Genomic DNA, 26,835 nt, shown 5'->3' with positions numbered 1-26,835 from the left:
CTTGGCTCTTGCCACATACCATTACCATGTTCTAGTTTCCGTCATAATTTCGAGAGAAGGTTAGTATTTTAGACCCTGGACACTAAGATTTTAATCTTTTAAAACATGGTGCACTGTTCATGATAGACCGCTTGCTATTTTTTCTGACCAGTCACAAGGTTGATTTTGATGGACGGACTGAGTGGCCTGGAGGTCCTGGGTTGGAACCAGCCTCCTTGCAGAATTATTATACAAGGTAAGGTCGTCTAGAAATTCCCTTCCCCAAACCTCATCTTGTGTGGGTGCTTTCAACACTGGGTACCCTTTTTTTAGTTACAACGATGATTTAAAAATAAATTTGTATTTTCATTAAATTGCGTACACTTCACAGATGGACTTTGCGAGAGTATTTGGAATATTTTATCAATCTTTGATTATTGTTTCCATCCCTAAACACGAAGCAATTTTCCCACAGGAGGAAAATAAGATGATATCCAAAAACCGAGGTGTTGATTTGGCGGACTCTTCCATTTCTTGTGAAATGGTACTTACTTATTTCTGGCCTACTGGTGATCCCCGTGCCAAAAAGGCTGGGAAAAATATTGATCTACCAACGCACGGGTTGCGGTTGCTGAAGTGTGTTGTTCTGAACTTATCTTACAATATGTTGTGGCAAAATGACCACGAAGACATGAAAAAGTTGATTAGTCAAAAGGTAAATAGGCAAAAGTTAGTTAGAAAAATGAGATTATCATAATATGGCAGGACAACAAACCAACCCGTGGTTGGATGGTTAGGAGGGCAGTGGTATCCCTAACCCACCAAGGTTCAAATTCCGGTGCTCGCATTTATCCTGAATTTATTTCAGGATTTCCGGCAATACGCGTTCAGTGGGAGGAGACGTTCCCGTCGACGACGAGGTGCCTACAGTGACTAAGTAAAATCTCAAGATGACATGCCGGCTTAGTCTCGCGGAGGTGCTCATAGGGTAGGGTGTGCATGTGCGTTCATAGGGGCGTATATATGAGCGCTTGCGTCTGTACCGTGTTAAAAATTAATATGGCAGGACAAGTGAGAAAACCTCAGGGTTTTTGCGACATGGGTGACGACCCTAGTTGCGCCGCCACCACCCTGTCACCTGCACCTCCCCCCTCACCATCGCCGGTAGCCACCGTTGGGCAAAGCCCGTGCACTGAGGGCGGCAACTAGGGGCTTCTCCCGTGGCGTGGTGCTCGGTCCTGCGGAGAACTAGGGAGGTAGTGCCCTCGCGGGTCTTTGGTGGTGTGTTGGCGGCATAGGTAGTGCTCCGATGGCAGTGGGCAAGAATTCTGCTAGCTGTGGGATGCGCGCTATAGTTGCAACTGCGCTGGCTTGTTGGTCGGTGGAGATGTGGTTGTGTTGCGGTATATGGGTGTTGGGACGGCTGGATCTGGCCTCCCCATGTTCGGCAGCTGGGGCAGCAAGGCCGACGCCATAGTTGCGCTCTGGTGATCTCCAGCAAAGGCAGTGGATGGCTGAGTGCATGAGAGGCGTGCCACTGTTGGTGGGCATTTGGACGGTGACTTGTGACATGTCACGTTTGAGCGCTGGTCAGGCGAATCTCGACTGACTTGATCAGGTGATGTCTGGCTTCCCGTCTTGGTCCCCAACCGATGTGACCGAGGAGGAGTGCATGTTCTTTACCCTGTTTGGCTTTGCTCATCGGCCTCCTTCTAGTCGCCATCCGTCGGCATGGCACATGCGGTGGTGGTGCACAAGACTTGGTCGTCAGGCTTCGCACATCATGCTACCCCATGTCTCCCATCCGCATGACGACCCGTCTCTGGTGGATATCCATTGTGCTCTGATGATGGTCGGGGTGTGCCCCACATAGGTGCAGGTGTTAGCATGTTCGACATTGTCGCGTTGGCAGATCTGGCGTCTCAGCGAATACCCGTGCGTGGAGTTCACTCTGATATGCATTTCCGGTGTTGCTTGGGACATTGCAGCATGAATTATTCTCTTGCAAGTTGGTGGCAGCAACCCAAGGGACTTCATCTATGGTGGTGCTCTTCGAGTACCAGTTCTCAAGTTTCAAGGTGAAAAACCCTAGGTTTCAACTCTTCATCTATTAGTGGCTGTTTACATTCTCTTGTTGAAGGCATTGTATGGAGCTTACTCAATCTTTCTCTTCTAGGTAAATACCAAGATCTAGCATATGTGGTTGGATCCTGCGAAGACGGTATTCATGCACCATTTCCTTGCTCAAAGGCGTCGTTGTTCGGGAACCTTGTCATCGTCTGGGTGTTTTCAACGGGTGGCATTAGTTGATGCACCGCTGCAGCCCAGAACCTTATGAGTCCTCCTCTTTTTTCTTTTTCTTTGTTTGTTGTGTGCACCCTAGTCGTGCAAAGGTAATGTATGTATTTGTTGTGTCTGTACCACTTGATGCGACATCATGAGTCAATAAAGAACACCCTTTGTTGAAGAAGATTATCATAATACACCACAGTGCGAGATGGAGCCTAAGGCAGGCATGAAATGCTCCAGCCAGTAGTAATTACCTATATTAGACTTGGGGGCTGCCTGTCGGTGCCATATTAAACTGTATCAACCGTGCACTTAACTCATACACCATTGGTACATTATTGTTCTAAAAAAACCCAAGAGAATGACAAGTGTTTAAGCTAGAGACAATGAATTGGTCAACCTGCTGCAATTAGCAAATTAGGCACAACAAAGGACTAATTTAGAGAGCAACCCACCACACAGGTAAACACCAGACACCACCTACTCCCACTGAGCATCTCTTCCTGCAGATGCCCTCTTGTAAGATGCAAAACAACTAACCAGACCATTCTTCTCCCAATATATACCTCCTTCTTCACCTCTATCTCATCACCCCTGGTCTCTTCCCTGGCTCTTATATCTACCGTATGTCGGTCTTGCTAGATCTAGCTTTTCTGAACACCAGAACTCACTGCTAAATATGTTGCATATTGATTGGTCATGTTCTTCATCATGTCCTAGATCTCAAGTATGTGCTTTTAGACTTCTGCGGGGCTTATGAAAGCAAAAGAGTGGGATTGGCTTGGTGTTATTTTCTTGATTTACTGATGCAAGTGGTAGGCTCATTCCTGATCTGAAGCTTTGTTTTGCTCCCTTCTAGATAGGAGAGCATGGGTTAATTGCATGCGATATGGGCATGCGTGCATAGCCCACATGTGTTTGTCGATGTGTCTCCATCTACCTTTACTGTCCATGGTGATTTGATGATATGTTCATTGGATGTGTTTGTATTGCTTGGATCGATCTTGCATCAATCTCAGTATATATGCCTATTGTTATTTCTTTCTCTCTTGTGCTTTTTGCCATGCGTTTGTGTCGATCTGAAGTTCTGAACATGAGATTAGGGTTTTCGACTTTAATTAGAGTTCTTCTGCAAGGTTAAGAGCTGAGTACTGATTGACTTTCAGCGCGGTGTTTTCCCAGTGATCTCTCCTTTAGAATCTTCGATTGAAATGTTCAGATCATGATCGATATACCTGATACACTTTCTGCAAGACCTGCATCTGTTTTGAATATCTATCTCCTGTGAAAATTAGTAGTAATACACAATTTCATTGAGGGGATGAATTAAGGAAGCTTCATGCTACAATCTATTACCTTTAGTGGATTTTATTATCTGGCAATTTAAGCCAAGTGGTTCCTGCTGAGAGGAGAAATTACGCTAGTTGTTGTTTGTCAATTATATCTATTTATATTTATTCTAATTTTCATGTATTCATATATAGCTTATGCTCATTCATTGCTCCACAAACAGAATCTAACTTGGTTGTGCCTTTTCTTTGAAGTCATTTATTAGCCGGTTGTTCTGTTATTTCTCGGGGAAACCCATTTTCCTTCAAGATTTCCAATTCTGGTGCATGTTATCAAGGACACCAAGTTAATTCTTTCTAGCCAGCTTGCATAGATACATATCATATTTCCTTTATTATTTTGTATGTTAAACAGTGGCCATCTAAGACTGTTAACCAGCTGATGTAAAAAGGGCACCTGATTTCATCAGTACATGCATAATCATGTTGTTAACCTTCTAATGATATAATGCGATGATATATGTTTTTTCGTGGGGGGAAAAAATCTTCTGTCTACCCATACGTATGGCTAGATCTCTGTTTAGATGCAGCCTTTCCCCCTCTCGAACACTCTGTGTAGATGCAGTTATATGTAGCGCTATCAATATTACTTGCAGTTCTCCATCTAAACAAGTGAAAACTACTTAGAGCTATGTTGTACTAGTTGTTGAGCCATTAACTAGTTTTTAGTTGGAATAATGCAGGAGCAGCAGCAGGAGGATGACGGTAATGATGATGATGAGATGATGTATTAGTTTGAGGGAGCTCACTTCAGTCCACTCATGGGAGGTAGCGGGGATTGAACGAGCTGCCGACTCATTCACTCGAGCACACAGTGGATATGAGACTAGTTCAGGGCATAACAGTATGTAACAATATTTACTGTGCGAATGAGCGAATGCAGCGGGAGATTGTTCTCTCTTTCCTCCTCCATGCTTGGACTGAAGGGAGCTCCCTCATCTCTCATCAGCTTCATCAGGAATATGAACAGACCGCAAACAATAATCCAGATTCTGGTACTACTTCCCACACTTGAATTTTATTTTCCAAACATTCAGCTAAGATCGCTGTTCTTGTGGCAGAGCCTTTTTCTTGTGCTGGCTTTGATGATCAATTCAGAGGCTTTGCTAATCATGCATGCATGGGCTGTTAACTAAATCAGAATTTCTCACCAGCATATTGCAAGGGTTGTCTTAGGGCTTAATTAGGTCATCATCGCGCGCCTTACCTAGCTCTTTAGAATACACAGGCTACGGTGTGTAGAAAATATGCATAGCTAGGGTCATAGGCTTTCCATTAAGGTCAACACAGAACCTTAAATTATCCCCCAACAAAGCAAGCACAAAGATACTTGGAACTTGTCATGCCTCCCGGCTTTGTGATCTCCACCATCATTTTATATTCTCCTAATTGCATATCTAGGTGTGTCCTGTTGGCAGAAAGTTACCTAAATAATCAATACTCACTAGTTATTACTAATGCCTAAGTTTTTGTTTGAAATTTATACAAGAGTAACAATGTGGTTATTATGTTTCTTCTAATCAACCGCTGCACATATCTTGTTCTAATTTTCTTAAAAAGCAAATGAGATCACTGCAAGCATGTTAGTGGCCACCAGAATATCGGACACACCGATGCACTTAGCATCACGACTAGCAACATCTTACACCATCAACATATTGCAGGTTTAACAGAGGGAGGGGGAGGAACTGACCTGACAATACATGTTTGGGTATCTGCAAATTCAGGGCAATAATAGCCTTTTCACATGCTGGTGTGGTGATGGTGGCCTGGAAGAAAGGAAGCCCTTAAAAGGAGAGATCAAGCTAGCTAGCACTGATGCTCCCCTCGTGCCACGGCGTATTGTATATACCCTCCAAGTACAGCAGCAAGTGCGTCTGCTGCTCTACTTTTGATATACTCCTCTATGCTGCCCTTCCCCAGGTGCTTCCTCTCCCATCTATGGTCTGATGTTAAAGTACAATATGTTCAGGCATCGCAGCGCGCGCCCCCGTAATTAACTAGTGCCATATGTTCTGATGTCGCAGTACAATTCAGCTCTTTCTTTATGCCTGCACATGAAATCTTAGACCTATCAATGGCCGACCTCCACTTTCTCCAAGAGCATATATAGTGCCATCGTCCTTCCTGCAGAGAAGATGAGCGTGATCAAGGCATCAAGCTTGTGCCATCAAATGTTGCCTTGTTCTGATAGAATTTACAGATCAATGTCTATCTGTCTAGATTTGAAACATGCTAGATATCTCAGAACTCTTGTTCATGCATAACAATATGGCACATGAGTTTATCTATCTCCCAGCGACTTCCTCCATCAGGCAGCCAGAAACGCTTGCATACCCATGGACACTGGGGCCTATTAGAGGGGTTCAAATCACTGCTGAATTGCACAACCCCCCTTTATTGGCAGTAGTATTCTCAAGTAGTAGCAGTTCATCAAGGACAGGAGCTATGATCTCATCATTCTGCGTATTGGCAATCATCTGCAATAATACTATGCCGAACCCACTGCACCGCCACCAGTCACATGCTTCAGAAAAGGGCCTGCAAACGGTACAACAAAATCAATAACCACTGGTCATCCTACACTGTAACGTTATCACCCCAAGCGTGTACACATCATTACTGGGACACTACGTCTAGTAGAGAAAGAAAAAAATATACCATGGAGAATTCATCAACTAACAAAAAGATTAAGAAAAGAAAGATCCTACAGTACTTCTTTATCACTTGGTTGTCAATTTGCAGATACACTCACCTGAAAATCACTGAAGATGGTCACATACTCATATGAACACATGTATCTGTACCCGGGTGGTCTTCTTTGTTTTGCTGTTAAGGGTTAGAAGTAGACAAGTACTACCTCTGTAAACTAATATAAGACTTTTTAGAGGGAGTAGTAGATACAAAATTATTGACTGGACCTAACTCAATTCAGCCAATGAAACATCAAACACTCTTTCTAAGGCGAAATTTACCTATTTTTACCAATTAAACACTCTTCTATGGCGAATAATACCTATTTTACCAATTAAACGTTCTTTTATTGCCAAAGTCGCGCCTAACTCTAAATGAAAGTCTCAACAAAAATGAACTACACTCGGTGTGCAAAGACAACATTATGGTTAGCCTAATTCGTTCATTCAGTAATAATGTTGTTTTAGCTGGGAGTTCATATGGACAATACGCAGCTTACACAACATAATTTGACATGTCATACATAGCATAGGGCCATCAACACATTGAATTTCACGTTTTTATTGCGGGCTCATTATTCGCCCTCTGATAGCTACATTGTGAGTTGTGACACTTCTCAAAAAAAAAGAAGGATAGCTACATTGTGACACAAAATGACGCCCATCTAGACGCGCATTTGAGAAAAAAGTTATGGCTACATTGTGACGGTGCTAATCCATTTACTAGATGAGATCGATTTTGAATTAAGAGTGCCATGGCGAATTCCAGCGACAAGACCTAGCCGTTTTCGCAGTCAGGAAACGTAACCATACAAATTAACCTGGGCCGCGAGTGCCCAAGGGGGGGAGAAGTGAGAAGAGAAGATTACCACGACCATGGTGGCACGGTCGTGCCTGGAGGCGAAGGAAACGGCAGGCGAGCCGCGCGGGGCCCACTCGCTCGACGGCCGGTGGGCGGCGGTGGGAGGAGGCACAGCCGCAGGAGTGGCATCAGCGCAGCAGGCGCGGCCGCGCGCGAGAGAGAGGCACGAAGCTGGGCCCGGCCGGGCCGAGCCGAGCCATCTCAATGGCAATGGGCTGAGATTTCTCGAGCAGGCCCACTCTCGCTACTCCAAGCCCCAAACCCCATTGGCCCATTCTACTGCTACCGCTCACTCCGTCCGCCCTAAAAAAAAGAAAAAACTCCGTCCGTCGTCGCGTTTCTCCGCTTCATCTGCGATTCCCATCCCTCATCGACATCGCCGTTCTTACGATGCGTTTGGTTGCTGGGCTATCCCTTCCTGAGACAGGGATAGCCAATTTTTAGATGGATGTCACCCGTTTGGTTCATGGACAAGCGGGGATACGACTAGCCAGATGCTTGAAATATTCCTCTAAAACCTGGCTCCACGTGTCTGCGAAAATGTCAAGGATCTGCTCATCCCGCGTGCGCGCGAGATGGAAAGCCAGTCCGTGAAATGTTTTTGGCCTCGCTCTTGTGGAAAAAAAATATATATGAGACCACGGTTAGCAGGTGAGATTCGTTCTAATGAATGACACGTAGCATTTATAAATCTCAAAATATCTAATCTCTTCTCCCATGATTTTAAATGAGGATAGGGTAAATGCTTTATGATTTGTGAATGCCACGTGTCAACCTCCCACTCTCTGGCTCACCTCCCGCAAAAGTCAACTTTATCTTTTTTCCCCTAACCAAACGCATCCTTAGTTGCTCCCGCCATCTCATCCGGGTAAATGTCACACCCCCACCTAATACAGGGTGGTGTATGACAGGTCAGGTCCATCCTGTTGCCATGTGGATTGAGTAGTAGGTGTGTGCGTGTGTGTGGTGCTTATCTACCCAACCCTCTGGCCTGTACTAATCCATCGAATGGAAAAGAGATGAACTGAGCTCAGCTCCTTCGTCCTCCTGCGGTCAACCCCGTACTCGCTCGCGAGTTCTCCTGTGATTATCTAGCTGCTACTAGGGACATCACAATTGGTATCAGACTCTGTTCGTTCCGCTACCCACAACGGCGCCGCGTCCACCACCAACCCCAAACGCCCAGACCCGATTCATCCTGCTTGAGATGGACGAGATGCAGAAATCCCTGCAGGAATTCTTCACCAAAGCGCTCGACGAGAAGCTTGCTCCGGTGGCGGCCGAGCTCCGCGAGTTGCGTGCCGATCTGGAAGAGGTCAAGCGAGCGCGCTCTCCGGCTGCTCGTCCGCGCGACCCCGCACAAAATCAAATCGGCGGCACAGGCAACAGCGCCCCCCATCTGCACGCGTCGCTACCCGATGCCGACGACCCCGAGGATCACCTCCAGGGTCACGCCGATGAGGCGCGCAACCAGCAGTACGTACCTCGCGATGAGGAGCTTCCACGCGGGCTACGCGAGGATCGCCGCGACGATGCCGGCTGCTACAAGCGCCGCCGCGACCGTGGCGATGTGAAGGAGCTCGACCTGCAGTTCGACCCTCGGGGCAACGGGGTCCCGCCCGGACACCACGAGATCCACTGCGACCTCGGGGGCGCCCACGGGCGCCGCTTCCGTCGTGACGGTGACCACTACCGCGACCGCCGCGACCATGGCGACAACTTCGACCTGGCATACCCGCCTCGCGGCTACTGGTTGCCGCACCATCTAGTCCATCCCCACGACGACGACGCCTACCACGAGCGCCCCGTCCGCCGCGATGACGCCGGCTGCTACGACCACCGCGACAGCTTTCACCTCAAGCCACCCAAGCATTCCTTTCCGGTCTTCAAAGGGCAGTTTCCATTACTCTGGATCGACAATTGCTACAATTATTTTGAAATGTACAATGTGCCGGATCACCATTGGGTTAGCACTGCCACCTTGTACTTTGAAGATCACGCTGCTCTATGGCTGCAAGCATACAAGCGTACTCACCGGCAGATGAATTGGGATGCCTTGATCACGGCCTTGGTTGTGGAGTTTGGTAGCGATGACTACGACGGCCAGATGTCAAGTCTGTTGCAGCTCAAGCAGACTGGAGCAGTAGCCGAATACAAGCACAAATTCGAGTCCTGCATGTACCACCTTTTATCTGTTGATGCTGCTCTGAACTCCAAATGGTTTGTTTCTCATTTCATCCATGGCTTGTGTGATGAATTTAGAGCAGCAGTCAGATTGCAGCATCCAGCTAGTGTGACTAAGGCAGCTCATCTAGCAAAAATTCCGGAGGAAGAAAATGACAATTGCCACCGTCCACGAGCAGGCCCTGCTGTAGCAATCAAACACCATATGACCCATACACCTTAAGGGCCAGTGGAACCTCATCGAGACAAGGATGACTTTGCTCGGGAGCGTGCCTTGCGAGACTTCAGACAAGCTAATGGCCTTTGTTTCCGGTGTGGAGACAAGTATAGCCGCGAGCACAAGTGCAAACCACCTGCCCAACTATTGACCATACAAGTGGGTAACTGTGGCGAAATTCTCTCTGAGGATACAGTTCATGCTTTGGAGTTGCTGGATGAACCAACACTAGCTGGTTGAGCTCATGCCATGACCTGATGGAGCATCAATTTTGGTGGGAGCAGGGTCAAATGTTGCTGAAGTTCACCTTGTCTTCCATCTCGTTGCAGTGATGCAAGTATTTTGGGGCTCGCCTGCCGCTCAAGGAGGGGCAATTGTCACACCCCCACCTAATACAGGATGGTGTATGACAGGTCAGGTCCACCCTGTTGCCAGTGGACTGAGTAGTAGGTGTGTGCGTGTGTGTGGTGCTTATCTATTCAATCCTCTGGTCTGTACTAATTCATCGAATGGAAAAGAGATGAACTGAGCTCAGCTCCTTCGTCCTTCTTCGGTCAACCCCGTACTCGCTCGCGAGTACTCCTGTGATTCTCTAGCTGCTGCTAGGGACATCACAGTAAACCTCGTAGCCGATTGATCTCTCATTCTCAGTGATTCTCGCAGCATTCGATGTTTGTAGTATCTGCAAGAGGTTGGATCAATCCCCATTCCTTCTTCTCGCCGGCGCGCTGTGCTGGCAAATTAACGCGACGGATCAGTCGGCGGTCTAGCAACGACGAACTCCGCCGGCACCTCCGGTCACCAGGTGTTCGCTTCCTAGCTTGCACAGGACCTTTTTCCGTGGGTAATGAGGATGCTTCCGCTATTCGCAGGGAGGGGATTACCAGGAGAGAGAAGAAGACGGCGAAGGAAGGCCGAGATCCAGGGCCGCGAGTGTTGAAATCGATTGATCGAGGACCCATTCCCACAGCCAGGAGCTCTGTTGCCTCTGTAAAAAGGCTGATACAAGGTTTCTGAACTTTTCTGAGTTGTTACCGGATTCTGTCACCTATTTTCCCCACCACTTTACACAGTTCACCTTCTTCTAAATCAATGAAAACCAGCAACCGCTGGATATTTCAAAAAAAAAAACTTTACACAGTTCAGCAGAGGCTGAGCTGCATCAATCAATGAACTCTTACTCTCAAATTTCTAACCGTGCTTTCTTTTGTTCTTGCCTTGAGGCTTTTTCCATCTGATAACTCAGCCTGCAGGAGTCCATTGTTGTAGGTAATAATGTTTTTTTTTTCTTATCATTTGGTGACCAGGTATAATTTTTTTTCTCGTTTGTTTAAAATTGTGCTTTGCGTCGCTAATGGAGAACCTATCAATCAACATACACGACACATATATATTACCAAAAAGTCAACTGGGCTGAATACTGTCAGTAGATGCCAAGACCTGAAAGCAAGATAATAAAGAATCAAAAACTGAACAAGACAAAATAGCATTCATATCCTCGACTCCTCGAGTTCTAAAGCCGATGAGAATCTAGTGGATTGCATAATGCACTATGTAGTAGTTGGACATGAACAAGGTAGCCACTTATCGTATATATTTGACAAGTCTCCCCTCTCTCCCCTACTCTGTCTGTCTCATGGAGAAACTTCATCTGCTAGCTCTGCTTCTTCCCGTACTTCTTGGGTTACCTCTGTTGTACATCTGTGAGATACTATGACTGAGGCCAGAGAGGATAAGAAAGAAGCTGAGGAAGCAGGGTGTAAGGGGTCCCAGGCCTACTATGTTCTATGGCAACACCCAGGAGATGAAGAGAATCCGGCAAGAGGCCGTTTCTGCACGGAAGCAAGACACCAGTAACTACATATCCACCCTCTTCCCTCACTTCCTTATCTGGAGGGAAACATATGGTATGTAGTCGAAAGTTTCATCCATGCATGAATTTTCTCTGCAGTAAAACCACACCCTTTTGTTTGGTCTTCTTTTAACAGTAACACGTGTTCTTTGCTTAGAATTCATCTCTAGTGTGTTATTGATTAGATGGCTCATGGATGTTTTTATTCTTGTGACATGAGACTATATGATCACAAAATTTACATTTTACAGTTTGTTGGGGTGACCAATCAATCTTTCTAATATTCAGCATGACAGTGCCACCAGCCTACAACACTATTTTGTACTCCCTCCGTTCCTAAATACTCCCTCCGGTCCTTTTTAGTTCGCATATTAGATTTGTCTGAAGTCAAGCCTCGTAAAGTTTGACCAACTTCATAGAAAAAAATATCAACATTCACAATGTGAAATCAATACCTGTTTATGCATCAGGACTTAAAGTTTCATATTGCATAACTTTAGCATGATAGATGTTAATATGTTTTCATATAAATACAGTCAAACTTTGAGAAGTTTGACTTCAGACAATTCTTATATGCAGAGTAAAAAGGACCGGAGGGAGTATTTGTCTTTTTAGAGATTTTAGGAACGGAGGGAGTATATGACCTCTCATCTCTGTTGCTATTTATACTTTACTTTGTAAATTTCATTAATGTAAAGCATCCACCCTAGCAACCATATCGTCCAAAAGATAAAGCTACATTATACTCAGTTACATGTTCTGCACTGTGTTGTGTCACTCGTAGTTAGTGGCAAAGAACATCCTTATTGACCTTAGCTGGGCATATACATGGTCTCTCAAAAGTCAGGAACAACTCAGATAGTTGAAAGCTATAAGCTTTCTCTTGATGTTGGAATTTACTCTTGAACATTGGAACTCTGATCAAATAATCTCTTTCCCTAAACATGTTCATACAGTAATAGTATTTTAATTAGTGATATTAATACTTCTATTGGAATCTGGGGTCCTATGGGAGCTAAGTGACTTATTATAGATATTTTTGTCCTGTCCTATGAAGATGCTGTTCAACTACGCCTTAACAAAATGCGTGAAGTGGTCAGTAGTCGGCTTGTTGATTAGAAGTGCTGGACAAACATTCTTTATATGCTGTTTCATTTCTGTCATAAGGCCATGAATTTCTAGACAATTTATGCACTTAGCAAATTTGGTCTAGTCGGAAGTATTGTAGAAAAACAATTGCCAAATATAATTATCTGACATATATTTTCTGTACAACTATTTGGTTTAAGTCGATGGTATTTATTATACTTACGCGGCCTGTATTCCTTATGCTGGTTCATTCTTCTGACGGCGATGCTATTGGATTTTGAACTTGGAATAGGCTCGGTATTCCTCTACTCAACAGGAGCTGTGGAGATTCTGTATATTTCTGACCCCAGCATGATCAAGGACAGAGCCACTGTACGTCATCTGAGCTCAGGAAACCTCTTTATATACAAAAATCTCGCAAACCGCTCTTTGGCGAAGGCATCTTGGTATCAAATGGCGATATATGGGCCTATCAGAGGAAGATCATTGCACCAGAGTTCTTCATGGAGAAGATTAAGGTGCTGTGAGCTGCTTAAGACAATGCTTAAATATGAGTTGAAATACTAAGGACATGATCAAGTATAATAGTTGAATTTCAGCAAAAATCATTATAATTGCAAGAATGATGTTTACAGGTCATGATAGAACTAATTGTGGGGGCTTCTGTCCCACTGCTAGAAGCATGGGAGAGCATGCTTGACGATGCAGGAGGGAGTAAAGAGATAGATGTGGATGGTTATTTGCGGAATTTTTCGGCGGATGTAATCGCCAGGGCATGTTTTGGCAGCGATTTCACAACAGGGGAAGAAATATTCCACAAGCTGAGGCAGCTTCAGAAGGCAATTTCTCAGCAAGACACACTTATTGGATTATCTGCAGTGTGGTAAGTAGACAATACCTAACATGATGAATAAAGGGCAAGAAAATAAAGTGAAATGTCACCTGCATATTTTTTTTAACGGTCACCGGGGGGGAGAGAGTCCCCACCTGAATATATTGCTCAAAGTGGCCAAAATGCCAAGTGTGTGATCCAGTTTATAAGGAAAACCGGATCGAAAACCTTAACAGGTTGACCCCGTTTATAAGGGAAACCGGGCCGCAAAACCGCACAGAAGGGAAAGATTACATAGGGTGAGAACATATGGACGCCCCAAAGAAGGCACTACCTAGCCAGCAAGCCAAGAGACCACCACCATAAAAGTCGAGTGGAAGTGGTGTGTCGTCTAGGAATCACAATACCAACACTAAACAACTATCCTAACGCACCACACCGGCGTGCGTACCAACCCCTTGGCACAACAGAGGAGCAGCACCAATCAACGAGTGACCCATCACGAACCTTAACTGAAAACTTCGCCACAGCAAGCCGACACAATTAGCAAGGTGGGGAGGCATCGTTGCGTCGTTGTTGAGCAAAGATGAACCAAGATAGCACGAAGAGTACGAAGCTCACCAAAACGGACGACAGGCATGAGAGGGTCTTGAGCTAGCAGAGCAGAGGATGACCAACCCCCAAGGGCTACGGAGGATGAATGGCGGCAAGGAGCTCCCTAGTGACGCCTTCAAGAAGGTGGACGACATCCGAGGATGACGTCGTCACAGAGCTTTCGCCTGGAGCATAACCGGTTAAATTCCCAGAGGGCAGAGCCGAGAGCTGCGAATCCGGACCGAGAGACAGGAGTGGCACATGAGCCATGCCCCCAAGAGGGTAAGCGACGCTGGAGTAGCGCCGCCGTGGTCAGCTGACAAGGTCAGCGGGGATTTCTCCCATAGCACATCCGTCAATGGTGGGCCGCCATCCAAGTGGAGTCGAAGGGCGACAGAGGACAGGACCGAGACGGACATGTGAGGCGGATGGTGAACCGAGGAAGGACAAGTGGAGCAGGCCGCCGGTGAGAGGGTGGAGACGAGGTGGGGTAGTGGAGTAGCGGGGGCCGTTGTACCACGGCATGGGGGTGGGGGCACTGCCGAGTGGAGGTCCTTCCCGGCAGGAACCGACGGCGTCGGAGGTGGACAGAGGGTGGGGGCACCAGAGAGGAGGATCTTCCCGGCAGGGACCGGCGGTGGCGGAGGCCAGGAGGCCAGGAGGAGTCCGTCGCTGGATCCACCGGACCAGCCACAGCCCGTCCGTGACGGGCGCCCAGGGGGGCGGGGACGGGGAGGGCGAGCGGGATGGAGGCGCAGGACGGGTCGTCGATGGGAGGGGAGGGGACGCCGGCGCCGGATCTGCGGCCGCCCGGCTTCGGTCGCGCAGGAGGACGGGGTCGAGGAGGATCCGTGGGGAGCGAGGCAAGGTGGAGCGGGGTGCATCGTCTGCCGGAGAGGATGGGGGAGGAGAGGGGAGCTATGGGTGCAGCGAGCCGAGGGAGAGCCAGATCCGTCGCCGGCCAGCCGAAACGGACGGCCAGGAGGCCGAAGCGCAACCGCGGGCGCCGCCGGCACCAGGGGCCAGGCTGCCCGCCCACCTAGCGCCCATCGCGGAGAGCAGTGCCCCGCCGCCGCCGTCGGCCGCGCGGGATTCTCCCGGCGGCGTCCTTCGGCGGCGGCGAGGGGAGAGAGGTGGGAGACGGGGTGGCGGCGGCTAGGTTTTCAGTCGCCGCCTGAGTCGCCCTGGTCAGAGCGACGCGGGGGCCTGGTGGTTGTGTGGCGCGGACGGATCACCTGCATATTTGACTATTTGTGCATGAATATCCTATCAGAAGTCTTTCAACAGATTTGGGAAAATAAGGTTCATTCTCATTCATTAGACAGGGATCGCTAAAATTGTGATGTAAATATTTGAATGTTTTTTATTCCAAAATAATCTGGTTGTTTAAATTTGGATAATGTTCTGCCATATGGCAAAGTCTAGTCCAGTCATGTCATAAAATTAAGATTTATCCGCTGGTCGTGATCTTGTGTATTGTGACTTGTGACAATACTACTTTATTTAAATAATCTGGCCACACTTTACTCCTTAGTTGTGGCCTTTCTGAGGGCATTTACCCTATTTAATTGACAAGGCAGTTGACTTGGTAGACAGCTCAGGTTCGATTTGCTAGGAGTAGTGCGGTGCAGCTGTGCAGCTAGCAGCAACTGTTGAGCAAAATTGACACAATTTCATAGAATTTGACTGAATTGGAGGGATTTTTTTTTCATAATTTGGTATATATCTCCAACGAGTACTCTTCCGAGTTATCTGTCAATCAGCTGCATGTCTTCCTAAGGCTGCCCGTAATAAGAGTATTATAGGTAGTATCATACATGCTAACTAGCAATTTTGATGAAGTGGCATAGAATTAAATGAAAAAAGAGAGGCTTGAGTATTATATCATGATACCGTATCATATTAAATGATGTGCTACTTTGTGTCATGCATGGCAATGAATGTAGTCCTCTATGATACTAACATATAATACTATGCATTAGGGATGTGATACTAGTCTATGATACTCCCCATTACAACCAGCCTAACAAGTGGATCTGGCTTTGCAGTTCGAGGAAAATAATAAATAAAATGGGATAAAGGATGTCAGAATATCATAAATTAGGGGTAAAATGTGACGTGAGGGGGGCAATTAAATAGGGTAAAAGCTGTCACTACTAGGGGTAAAAGGTGAAACTTAAGGCCTGTTCGGTATCTTTCCAGTTTTAAAACTTCGCTCCATGCTAGGAGCTGGGTCCGAGCCGCTCCGTGCGATTGCACTGCCGCTCCCTCCGCTCGAGGAGTTGCAGCTGTGGAGCGGAGTGGATCCGAACAGGAGGCTTATTGTCATAATTTTGTGCGTTTATTATAGGAAGTGTTTGCCAACCAGGGCGAACCGAGAGATACAAAAGCTGGAGCAAGAAGTTCGGTTACTCATCCTCAATGTCGCAAAGGAACACAGCCGCGGAAGCAGCAGCAACAACAACAATAACGACGACAACGATTGCATAAAGACTAAACATAACAGCTTTCTGCGCTCGATTGTGAACAGCTCTCGGCATTGCCCGGCCAGCTACGGTGGCAGCGCCGAGGACTATATCGTCGACAACTGCAAGAACATCTACTTTGCCGGGCACGAGACTGCAGCTGTCACCACCACCTGGTGCCTGATGTTACTGGCCACGCACCCGGCGTGGCAGGACCGTGCCCGCGCCGAGGCTCTGGAGGTGTGCCGTGGATGCACAAAGCTCGACGTCGACGTCCCCCGGCGACTGAAAACAGTGAGAAAGCATCCCTCCCGTTATGCATCGATCAGTCTTGAAGAAACAGGCACGCCATTGGCATTATTAGCCATTGCATTCTCTTTCCAGATCACCATGGTGATCCAGGAGACTCTCCGGCTGTACCCTCCGGCGTCACTGATCGTGCGCGAGGCGCTGACTGACTTCAAGCTTGGCGCCCTCGACGTCCCGCGGGGAACCATCGTCCAGACCGCCGTCGCGATGCTGCATCTCGACAAGGATGTCTGGGCCAGGACGCCGGCGAGTTCCGTCCGGACCGGTTCGCGAACGGCGCCGCCGCAGCGTGCGAGCCGTCGCACATGTACCTGCCGTTCGGGCACGGGCCCAGGATCTGCGCGGGGCAGAACCTGGCGATGGTGGAGCTCAAGGTGGTGCTCGTTCGCCTGCTGAGCAAGTTCGCCTTCTCGCCGTCGCCGGGGTACCGGCACGCGCCGCTGTTCCGGCTCACCATCGAGCCCGGGTTCGGCATGACTCTCGTCGTCACAAAGCTTCCATGATCTCTCACTGCCATCTGTGGCGAGAATGTGCCGCGCCTGTTGATGAAAACAATGAGGCCGCCACGTGTTTGTGATCGGCAAGGCATGCTTTCGTTGGTTGGTACTTTCTGCCGCTGAAGATTCAGTGAGTTGAGGCGCATTGTAAAAACAAAGTATGCTTATCTGCGTAGCTGCGTTCCGTGAAGACTGAACTGGGTCTCGTTTGTTCTACGCATGTAAAATAATTTTCTCTTGCCAATAGTTTCTTTTTGTTGCGAAAACCAATGGTCTTGTTGGTTCCTTGCATGCAGCTGTGAATCTGTGATCGATGCTCTGTGCAGTCCTGTAGTTTCGTAACGGAAGCAGGCAGTTCAGTTAACGGATTGCCGCTTTCTTCATAATGGAAGGCAGCACCTCGTGTCATGTTCTTAAAAAATAAGGCTCACCATTGATTTTTCAGGAAGCCCTACTTGTTGATTCCTGCGGGTAAATTTATGGTGATACTACCTCTTGAATCGGTCAGGCTGATCATGCCTTTGGGGAGGAAGATTGCATTTGCACATGTGATGTGAGTCTGCATCGGGAAACTGCAGTGTTCATTTGCATAAAGACGTGAAGAAGAATCGATGTATGTGTTGGTTTGTCCAGCATCTATAAAGACAACGAGGCTCGTAACAACACCAACGTCAGCACGGCCGAGTGGTCTAAGGCGGTAGACTCAAGTTCTGGTCCTCTTACGAGGGCGTGGGTTCAAACCCCACTTCTGACATAATTTGGTTTGCTCCTTTTTTCCTTCTATATTCTTTTTTCTTCTTTTATATAAAGATGACGAACTGTTTACGCTCCCGTGCATCTTTTCTGCTACTCCCCCGTTCTTAAATATAAGTCTTTATAGAGATTTCACTATGGACCACATACAGATGTATGTAGATGCATTTTAGAGTATAGATTCATTCATTTTGCAATGCAGTTTCCTCCACTGAATGACAAATATCAGCCGACAACATCTTTGATGTGCGAATGAGACCATCATCACCTTTATCTTTGGCACTTCTAATTACGAAGACAACCCGCCGTATGACGATGCTATGAAGGTAGCCACGAACAAGACCCGCCGTATGATGTGTGAATGAGACCATCATTACCTTTATCTTTGGCACTTCTAATTACGAAGACAACCCGCCGTATGACGATGCTATGAAGGTAGCCACGAACAAGAAGGCTAGAAGAGCAACGAACTACGCCATCTTTGGGCAGGCTGGATTCGGCCGGATATGGGCTGCCGTGGACCAGTTCCGGCCATGGTCGTGGTCTCTGCTTTGTGGTGCTGCATGGTTGCATGCATGCATGCATCAACCTATCTACTGATGTATCCCTAAAACCCCACTTCTGACATAATTTGGTTTGCTCCTTTTTTCCTTCTATATTCTTTTTTCTTCTTTTATATAAAGATGACGAGCTGTTTACGCTCCCGTGCATCTTTTCTGCTACTCCCCCGTTCTTAAATATAAGTCTTTATAGAGATTTCACTATGGACCACATACAGATGTATGTAGATGCATTTTAGAGTATAGATTCATTCATTTTGTAATGCAGTTTCCTCCACTGAATGACAAATATCAGCCGACAACATCTTTGATGTGCGAATGAGACCATCATCACCTTTATCTTTGGCACTTCTAATTACGAAGACAACCCGCCGTATGACGATGCTATGAAGGTAGCCACGAACAAGACCCGCCGTATGATGTGTGAATGAGACCATCATTACCTTTATCTTTGGCACTTCTAATTACGAAGACAACCCGCCGTATGACGATGCTATGAAGGTAGCCACGAACAAGAAGGCTAGAAGAGCAACGAACTACGCCATCTTTGGGCAGGCTGGATTCGGCCGGATATGGGCTGCCGTGGACCAGTTCCGGCCATGGTCGTGGTCTCTGCTTTGTGGTGCTGCATGGTTGCATGCATGCATGCATCAACCTATCTACTGATGTATCCCTAAAAAAATTATCTACTGGTGTCCTTTTTTTGTGCTCTCTTGGGTGAAAGTCCTGCTCTATCCGGAGCTGGTGGTGGCTCCCTCCGTTCCTAAATATAAGTCTTTGTAGAGATTCCACTATGGACCACATACGGATGTATGTAGATGCATTTTAGAGCATAGATTCATTCATTTTGCAATGCAGTTTCCTCCACTGAATGGCAAATATCAGCCGACAACATCTTTGATGTGCGAATGAGACCATCATCACCTTCATCTTTGGCACTTCTAATTACGAAGACAGCCCGCCGTATGACGATGCTATGAAGGTAGCCACGAACAAGAAGGCTAGAAGAGCAACAAACTACGCTATCTTTGGGCAGGCTGGATTCGGCCGGATATGGGCTGCCGTGGACCAGTTCCGGCCATGGTCGTGGTCTCTGCTTTGTGGTGCTGCATGGTTGCATGCATGCATCAACCTATCTACTGATGTATCCCTAAAAAAACTTATCTACTGGTGTCCTTTTTTTGTGCTCTCTTGGGTGAAAATCCTGCTTCATCCGGAGCCGGTGGTGGCGCTGCCTGTGGGTACCGCTAACCTTTTTGGAGGCATCGCTGTCATGGTGGCTTCATTCTCAATCAGACTTTAGGGGAAAATCCTGCTCTAGATGCGCCCGGAACAGACAATGGTGACACATCCCGCGTCGCACCCTTTCTTGAAGGCATTGTCTGGGGGTTGGCTCGGTTAATTGGTGTGGTGCATGTTTGTTGTGGGTTTGACGAATGTGGGAATGCGGCCGCATTGAGGTCGATGGTGATTGTTCGGTGGTGTTCTTCAGGGTTTCGCGGCGTGCCTTTGGTATCGTAGGACGGCCATCTGTTTTCCCTTGTGAAGGTGCCTCGCCGTTGTTGTTATTCATGCTCAAGACCCTCTCGTGGCTGTCGTTGTGTTGCGGCAAGCTTCGTGCTCTTGGTGATATCTCGGTTTATCTTTACCCATTGACGACGGAAGATGCCTCCCCGAACTTGCTAATTGTTCCGAATTTCTATGGCGGAGCACCAAGTAGAGGTTCGTGTTCAATTGTACTCGTTGATTGTAGATGCTTCTGAGATGTGTCGTGAAGCTCGGCACACACGCCAATGCAGTGCGTTAGACTCCTTGTAGAGTCTAGCATCCCTCAACGTCACTCCACATCTACGTGTGTCCTTATGTCTGCTAGCTAAGCATGCCTTGTCCCAAGTGTTCATTTTTAATATTCGTTTCCCTTGCTATTTGTATTGTTTTTATCTGGTTTTCCTCATGAATGAGACCAACTTCTTTAGATTTTTGAGCCGGTTTTTTTTTATAAACTGGATCAGCCAAAATCATGGGATAACCATGGTCTTTGGCAGCTTTTGAGCAGTATCGAGAAATAAGAGATTGAGTCACTCCCGGACGCTCTCAAAGCTCAGCAATCGTGGACCGTCGAATGTGTTTACTTGATGCGTTTCCGACCCTTGGATCTCTCTCCCGGGCGATCTAGACCGCCGGATGGAGCCTGCGACACTATTGCAATGAACAGTTTAGCTCACCACCGGAAATATCTTGTGCCACCGCCGTTATTCTCGTGCCCCGCCGAGGGTATTTTCGTAATTTCGCTACGATACCCAACGCCCATCCGTTTCTCCCACATCAGCTTCTCCTCTTCCTGTTTAGCCGCCGCCGCCTCCCCTTCCACCATGGCCGCCGCCCCCTCCCCTTCCACCGTGGCCGCCGCCCCCTATCGCCCGACGGCGAGCCCGCCCTCCCGTCCCCTTTCCTCTGGTCGCCCTCACGCACTGCATCGCCTCCTGGTCGCCCTCTCTCTCTCCCTCCCTCCCTCTCTCTCTGTATTCCCCCCTGCCCCCACCACCACGGCCAACTCCGGCGAGGTCCGTCGCCATACAGCACATCCACGAGCTCATCTCGTGACGCTGCTCCTTCTCCACCGCGTTGACCCGACGCACCTCCCCTCTACGCGCGGCCCCGGCTAACCCTAGCGCCACGGTCGCCGGTCCACGGCGTCGCCATCAACGCCGGCGCTGCGCCCGCACCTCCGGTTGGTCCTCCCCAACCCCGTCCGAACTTTCGCGCACTGCATCGCCTCCTGGTCGCTGTCCAGGCGTCGCCATCGACTGGAGGAGCGCGGGACCGTCGTCCTCGCGTTCGTGCACCTCCAGGAAGAAGACTGCTCGAGGTGAGACGCCTCGGATCCGTCGTGCGAAGGTGGAGGTGAGTGCCGTCTCCACTTCCCCCCCTCCCCCCCCCCCCCCCCCCCCCTCTGTTTTGATCCCTTTTTCTGCAGCTTGACATATAGGTTAGTGTATGTGTGTGTGCAGCAGCTCCAGAGGGACGAACGTCAAGGTAGCCACTGCTCCGTAGGTATGAATCGGTTCCCTAGCCTCTTATGAGCCCTACATTTCATCGAGCAAGGTTGGCTGCTAAGTTTATGTTATTTGATGCCTCTGGTTCTTCCATGTATGGAAGAGATACTATTTAGTTGTCTGCATTTATCTTATTCGGTTCAGTTTGGTGTGCTTATCAATGGGTTGATTCAAGATAATTTGTGATTCTCCTATCTAATTGATTGGTATATATATGTTTTTTTTAATATGAATCACTTTATGCAGAAGATCTGAGTTCAAAAAGATTGCATGACACCACATACATTTGATTTTTTTTATCATGGCCTGGGTTTGGTGTGACCGATTCCATTAACCGTGTTGCAGCTGGTCTGGGATATGAGTACGGCCCTTGATTCGTGCCGCCTGTTTTCTCTGCCGAAGTCGTGGTTGCGTGGATGTGGCAATGGTCGAAGGGTCGTCACCAGGGTGGCACCGGCGCCTCCCTTCCCTCTCCCCTAGATCTGGAAGGTACCGTCTCGGGCTTCCCAGATCTGTTGGATCAAAAATTGTGGGTGATGGAATCAAAATTTGTTGGATCAGAAATTGCGGTTGATGGAATTAAAACTTGGATGTGATCAAATTAGGTATTGCTTGAGCTGAAAGTTGAATGTTTGTCGACTTGATTTGTAGTGGATCGGGTGGTATAGTTTACATATTTGAAAATGTTGTTGAATTTTCAGAGAGGACATGGCGTACTGATTACTGAAAGGAATCTGTGAGTTCCTGCAAGATGCATCTCCAACATTTCTTGTGCAGGTCAGTTCCTACTCATATTTCCCCCTTGCATAGCGACTTTAGGAACATTAATATCATCATTGGCCTATGAATTTATCACATAATTCCCTGCTTTACAGTTCTGGTGTACATCCTTTTTAAATATTTTTGTTTTTTGAAACCTCAAAACAGTAGTTTAAATTCTTTTCCATGAATCTGCGTGTTGCTGCCTTGGTGATGGTAATTAGTCATGGATAGTTGTCATTCTAAAGTTCCTTGGTTCAGATATGTGCGGTTTGGCAATGATTTTGCTTGTTTTCTTCCTGTTCAAAATATACCATTTGGCAGCGACTAGGTTCAAAGATACTGACCTGTCTTATGTTGTGTATGTCGTTTTAACTGTAGGAACCTGCTATTGAGTTGTTTTACTGGCTTAATTTGGTCTCTCTGCAGCATCCAGCAGCTCTGTATCTGAAGATTGTCACCATTTCTATATACTACGTACTTGTCGCTATGTAATAAAACTATACATCTAGCCGCTGCCCACGGGATATTCCCAGTCACCAATCTTGGTTATGCTCGAATTATGCACCAGATATTCCCAGTCACCAATCTTGGTTATGTGAGAACTCCTTGACCTATTATTTAAATGAAATCATCCTGAAATTCCTGTTCTCATTAAGCCATCATACCAAGAGGAAAAAATGTTTTTAATTGGCAGGGTTAGGGACCTCTGAAATAAGATCCTAGGCCGTAGTTCTGTTTTTGTGTCTCTTACAAAATTACGAATTTTTTTGGTTATAACAGCAAAGGATCAATGCTTTGTATTTTATAGTGGTGTGACTTACAGTCAATAAATTCAAGTGCCACATGTCGCTCATCTGCTGCTACAATTAGACTACATGTGTTTGGCTAGAGAGAAGTTCAAAAGGTGTATCGGTCTCACAAGGATATGCTGCTACAATTAGACTCTGCCAATCTATGAATATGTTGCTTCAAATCTGCATTTATCTCTCTGCAGTATGCTCATTTGCTATATAGTTTTGAAGTTTACATATCATGTATATTTATTACCTTATCCTGCTCAAACCTTTGGGCGTTCTTTGAAAGAATATATTTATTTATTTTCTATCGCAGCTTTCTCCTGGAACCGTTGTTATGAACCAATCAACTCTTTGAGAATTAAAGGTATGCCAATATACTCGACTACTATTCTCGTGTTGCTTTGTTATCTACTATTTTCATACCTGATTTGGCTTGCTTGTGGTGCCTTCTATTGTATAGATGCGTTGTTATGAACCATTGTTTGGACTGCACCCCTAATATAAAATATCAAGTATTTGTAATGCTATTTTGTTATGCAAACTTTACTTAGACTTTTGATGACTTGGTGCATTTAGTTTACGTCGCCACACAGATTTGGTAGTAGCCATCAACCATCATGTCTTCTGGCCTGCAGTTTGCCAACCTCGCCTGTTCGAACTTCGAACCCAAGATGCCACTGCTTCTTCTAGGTCCCGCAGCTTGATCCGCCAAGGTAACCATCTGTCCTCTCCCATATTGGACAAAGTTTGTAGGTTAAGTAATGAGATTTTATTCTTGGTGTTGTTGAGGAAGTCTTTGGCGTCTTGGCATGTAGTTTTAGTGACATGTGGTTATAATTAGTCAGCCGAGTAACCCACATAGGCTGTTAATCTGAAGTCAAATTACACATTACTTTTCAATTTTTTCTTCTAGGGGTTATTGAGTACCCTCTACTTATCTCTGCATCTATTCTCGGTGTCATTTTCTGAATTTGGTAAGGTGCATCTTTTTTGGCAAATAGAGCAGGCTGGAGGAGGAAGCAGAGAGGGAGATGGGAGAGGGAGAGGAGATCTCGGCCTGCACACTGCACCTCGCATCTCCCACAAGCTACAACAACAGGAGAACCGTATACACAGCATCCTTCTCAAAGCCTGCAGCTACTGCCTCCCCAAGCAATGCCAACTTGCAGCAACAAGGTGAGCTACGCTCTCTTTATGTAATACATATTTCATTCTATTATGTCCCTCTCTTTAATCTTCCGATAGTGAATAGGTTGGATTATAATAGAAATAGCTGATTTGATTATCCCTTGAAAGAAATATCTCCTATGCAGTCCTAAGGTGAAGTAAACAATGGGTTTTTGGGATAAAGCAAAGAGCATCATAAATGAAAAATAAATAAAATTGTGTCTAAACAATCACACTATTTCTATTAGCATCTAACCGATTCTCTTTTCATTATCCGATGAATGAGATAGAATAGTTGTAGCTGCTTAATTCATTTGTGATCAATCATGGTTTGTCATTTTTCGTTGCAGGCACCTGTTTCATATAATTATAGTTGCAACTAATAAGGTCGTCAATTTTACTGAGGTCCATAAGATAATAATATCTCCATTAAGATGTGCAATGAAACATCGAAGGTATGCCCGTATGTTTCATCTAGATTCTTTTTTAATGCCTCCTACTTGAGTGCATGCTTTAGGGAGAAGCCTAATTTTTTAATTTAAACTATGGAATGTGGTCACCTAAATGAGAATATTCTAATTGGTCACCTCATTTTTTGTTTTCAATATTATAATGTATTCTAATTGTGAGATATGATCCACTGTCATATTATGCAAGTTATTTCTAACGCATTCTGATCATATTTTTATAATAGCTGCTCCTATATTTTTGTCAGTGCTTGTTGTATTTTTTTTAAATGTTTCTTGGTAGGATCAGTTGTAAATAGTGGATGAATGCATACCTTTTCGACCTTAAGCATTTGGTTATGGTGATGTGGTGTTTTCTCTTTACAGATGATCCTTCTTCTTTCTTTTTTATTAAATAGACAAGTTGGATCCAGTGTGTATCCATATGTCCATGTATGCTTTGGGTGAATATGAAATGAAATCTGGGAAAGTGGGCCTCTATTTGACATTGTAGCATGTGTCGAAATATAACCAACTTTGCAGTGTGTCGAAACATAACCAACTTCTTTCACAGGATTCTTTGCTAGCAATTAAAATATCCTGAGCAATCTGGAAAAGAGCTAGCTTAAATCGATGCATGTGTAATTAACTCCATATATTATTTGGAGGAAGCGTTCAATACATGCATGTTTTCTCAAATTAAGTTGCCCCTGTTGTGTATATAAATGTGATGCTTCCTTCCATGACTAAACAGGCTGATGAGACCTTGTGGTTCCTTTTCCTTTTAAATTTCAGAGGCTTACATCCTTGTGATTCCTCATGACTCGGAAGGAGGAGCACGGGCCGTAGAGACGGAAGAGGAGGTTGAGACAGTCACGGCGCCTGCTGCAATGACCACGGCCACTACATGAAAAGAAAGGTACTAACTAAACTACATCATATTCCTAGAATGTAGTAGCAGGTGAATTTCCTGCTTAGCACCCTGGAGTCATGGACAGATTTCAGGACTCCAGGCAATAATTTCAGTCCAAATTGCATTGCTTTTGGCATAACTAATTCCACTGCATTTTGTTATTGCTTGGACCAACTGCTATGTACTGAACCTATTTATATCTATGTCATCCTTCTGATGTACTCCCTCTGTCCGAAAATTCTTGTCTTAGATTTGTCTAGATACGGATGTATCTAATACTAAAACGTGACTTGATACATTCGTATTTAGACAAATCTAAGACAAGAATTTTGGGACGGAGGGAGTAGCTTGCTATATTAGATTGGTCATTTTCTACAATCATTCTAATTTCCCTTTGCGCCGTTGGGTATTTACATACATATATAATCTACCTTGATATAGACCTATGACATTGTTAGGGTAAAATGGTCATTGCATTTAGATCCTTACAAAAATAAATTGTTGTATGTCTGTCTCGGGTTTTTTATATTCATTGGGATGCTGGTGTTTTAAAGGCATTAGGTTCCTGGTATTTTAAGTGAGAAAAATTGATCACATATGTCAGCTATTCATATTCATCTGAACTGATTAATTTATTTTGACTGCTGTTTCTTTCTACAGACAACAAAATCTATTAGGCCTACTTGTAAGTGCATCTAGTGCCATCCCTAGTTGGTTTTGGAGTATTGACGACAAACCTAATTGAGAGACTAATGTGTTTGTGAGAATTGCAGGATAACATAGGTAGAAGTCCCTCATTGATTTGGTTTTACTATCAGAGATGACCCCTAAAAACGTATGAAGACATTGAAGCCAAAGGTGGTATATGAAGATATTCACATTGAAGACTATGACAAAAGAAGACACGTTATGAAGCCTATGAAGCTCGAAGACTTAGATCTTTCGTAGTTCCTTTTCTTTTGTGTTGAGTCATAAGTACCACCGTACTGTTAAGTGGGGTCCAGGAGAACCAGTTAGGATGACTGAAGTGATGCTCAGTTGCCATGAGAGTTTAAAATCTGGCCGTTGAAGACACGTGTCAGTTCCTTAGTGACCTAGGGTCATTTCGGACAAATCAGGTCGGGTTGCCAAGTGGCTATAAATAGCCCATCCCCACAACCATAAACGGTT

General features: G+C 46.1%; 1 long non-coding RNA gene and 1 pseudogene across 6 annotated transcripts; both read left to right on the top strand.

Annotated features, from left to right (window-relative positions):
• The first annotated feature begins 10,044 nt into the window (after nt 1–10,044).
• On the top strand, nt 10,045–17,477 carry LOC125551116 (annotated as a pseudogene).
• Nucleotides 17,478–20,826: 3,349 nt separating this feature from the next.
• On the top strand, nt 20,827–26,520 carry LOC125551114. 6 transcript variants are annotated; one of them, XR_007302197.1, is made up of 11 exons: nt 20,829–21,428; nt 21,536–21,578; nt 21,926–22,185; nt 22,282–22,357; nt 23,453–23,503; nt 23,775–23,852; nt 24,141–24,315; nt 24,657–24,761; nt 25,548–25,671; nt 26,326–26,350; nt 26,439–26,520. It is a non-coding gene; the product is annotated as an uncharacterized LOC125551114 (long non-coding RNA). The 6 variants fall into 6 exon arrangements; XR_007302198.1 differs by lacking the exon at nt 26,326–26,350 and having other exon boundaries at nt 20,828–21,428; nt 26,439–26,510; XR_007302201.1 differs by lacking the exon at nt 26,439–26,520 and having other exon boundaries at nt 20,827–21,428; nt 21,502–21,578; nt 25,548–26,425.
• Nucleotides 26,521–26,835: the final 315 nt, after the last annotated feature.

The sequence above is a fragment of the Triticum urartu genome, chromosome 4 (assembly GCF_003073215.2).
Source record: "Triticum urartu cultivar G1812 chromosome 4, Tu2.1, whole genome shotgun sequence".
NCBI classification, from domain to species: Eukaryota; Viridiplantae; Streptophyta; class Magnoliopsida; order Poales; family Poaceae; genus Triticum; species Triticum urartu.
Note: the sequence above shows the minus strand (reverse complement) of the source record. Positions and strands in the feature narration are given on the sequence as shown.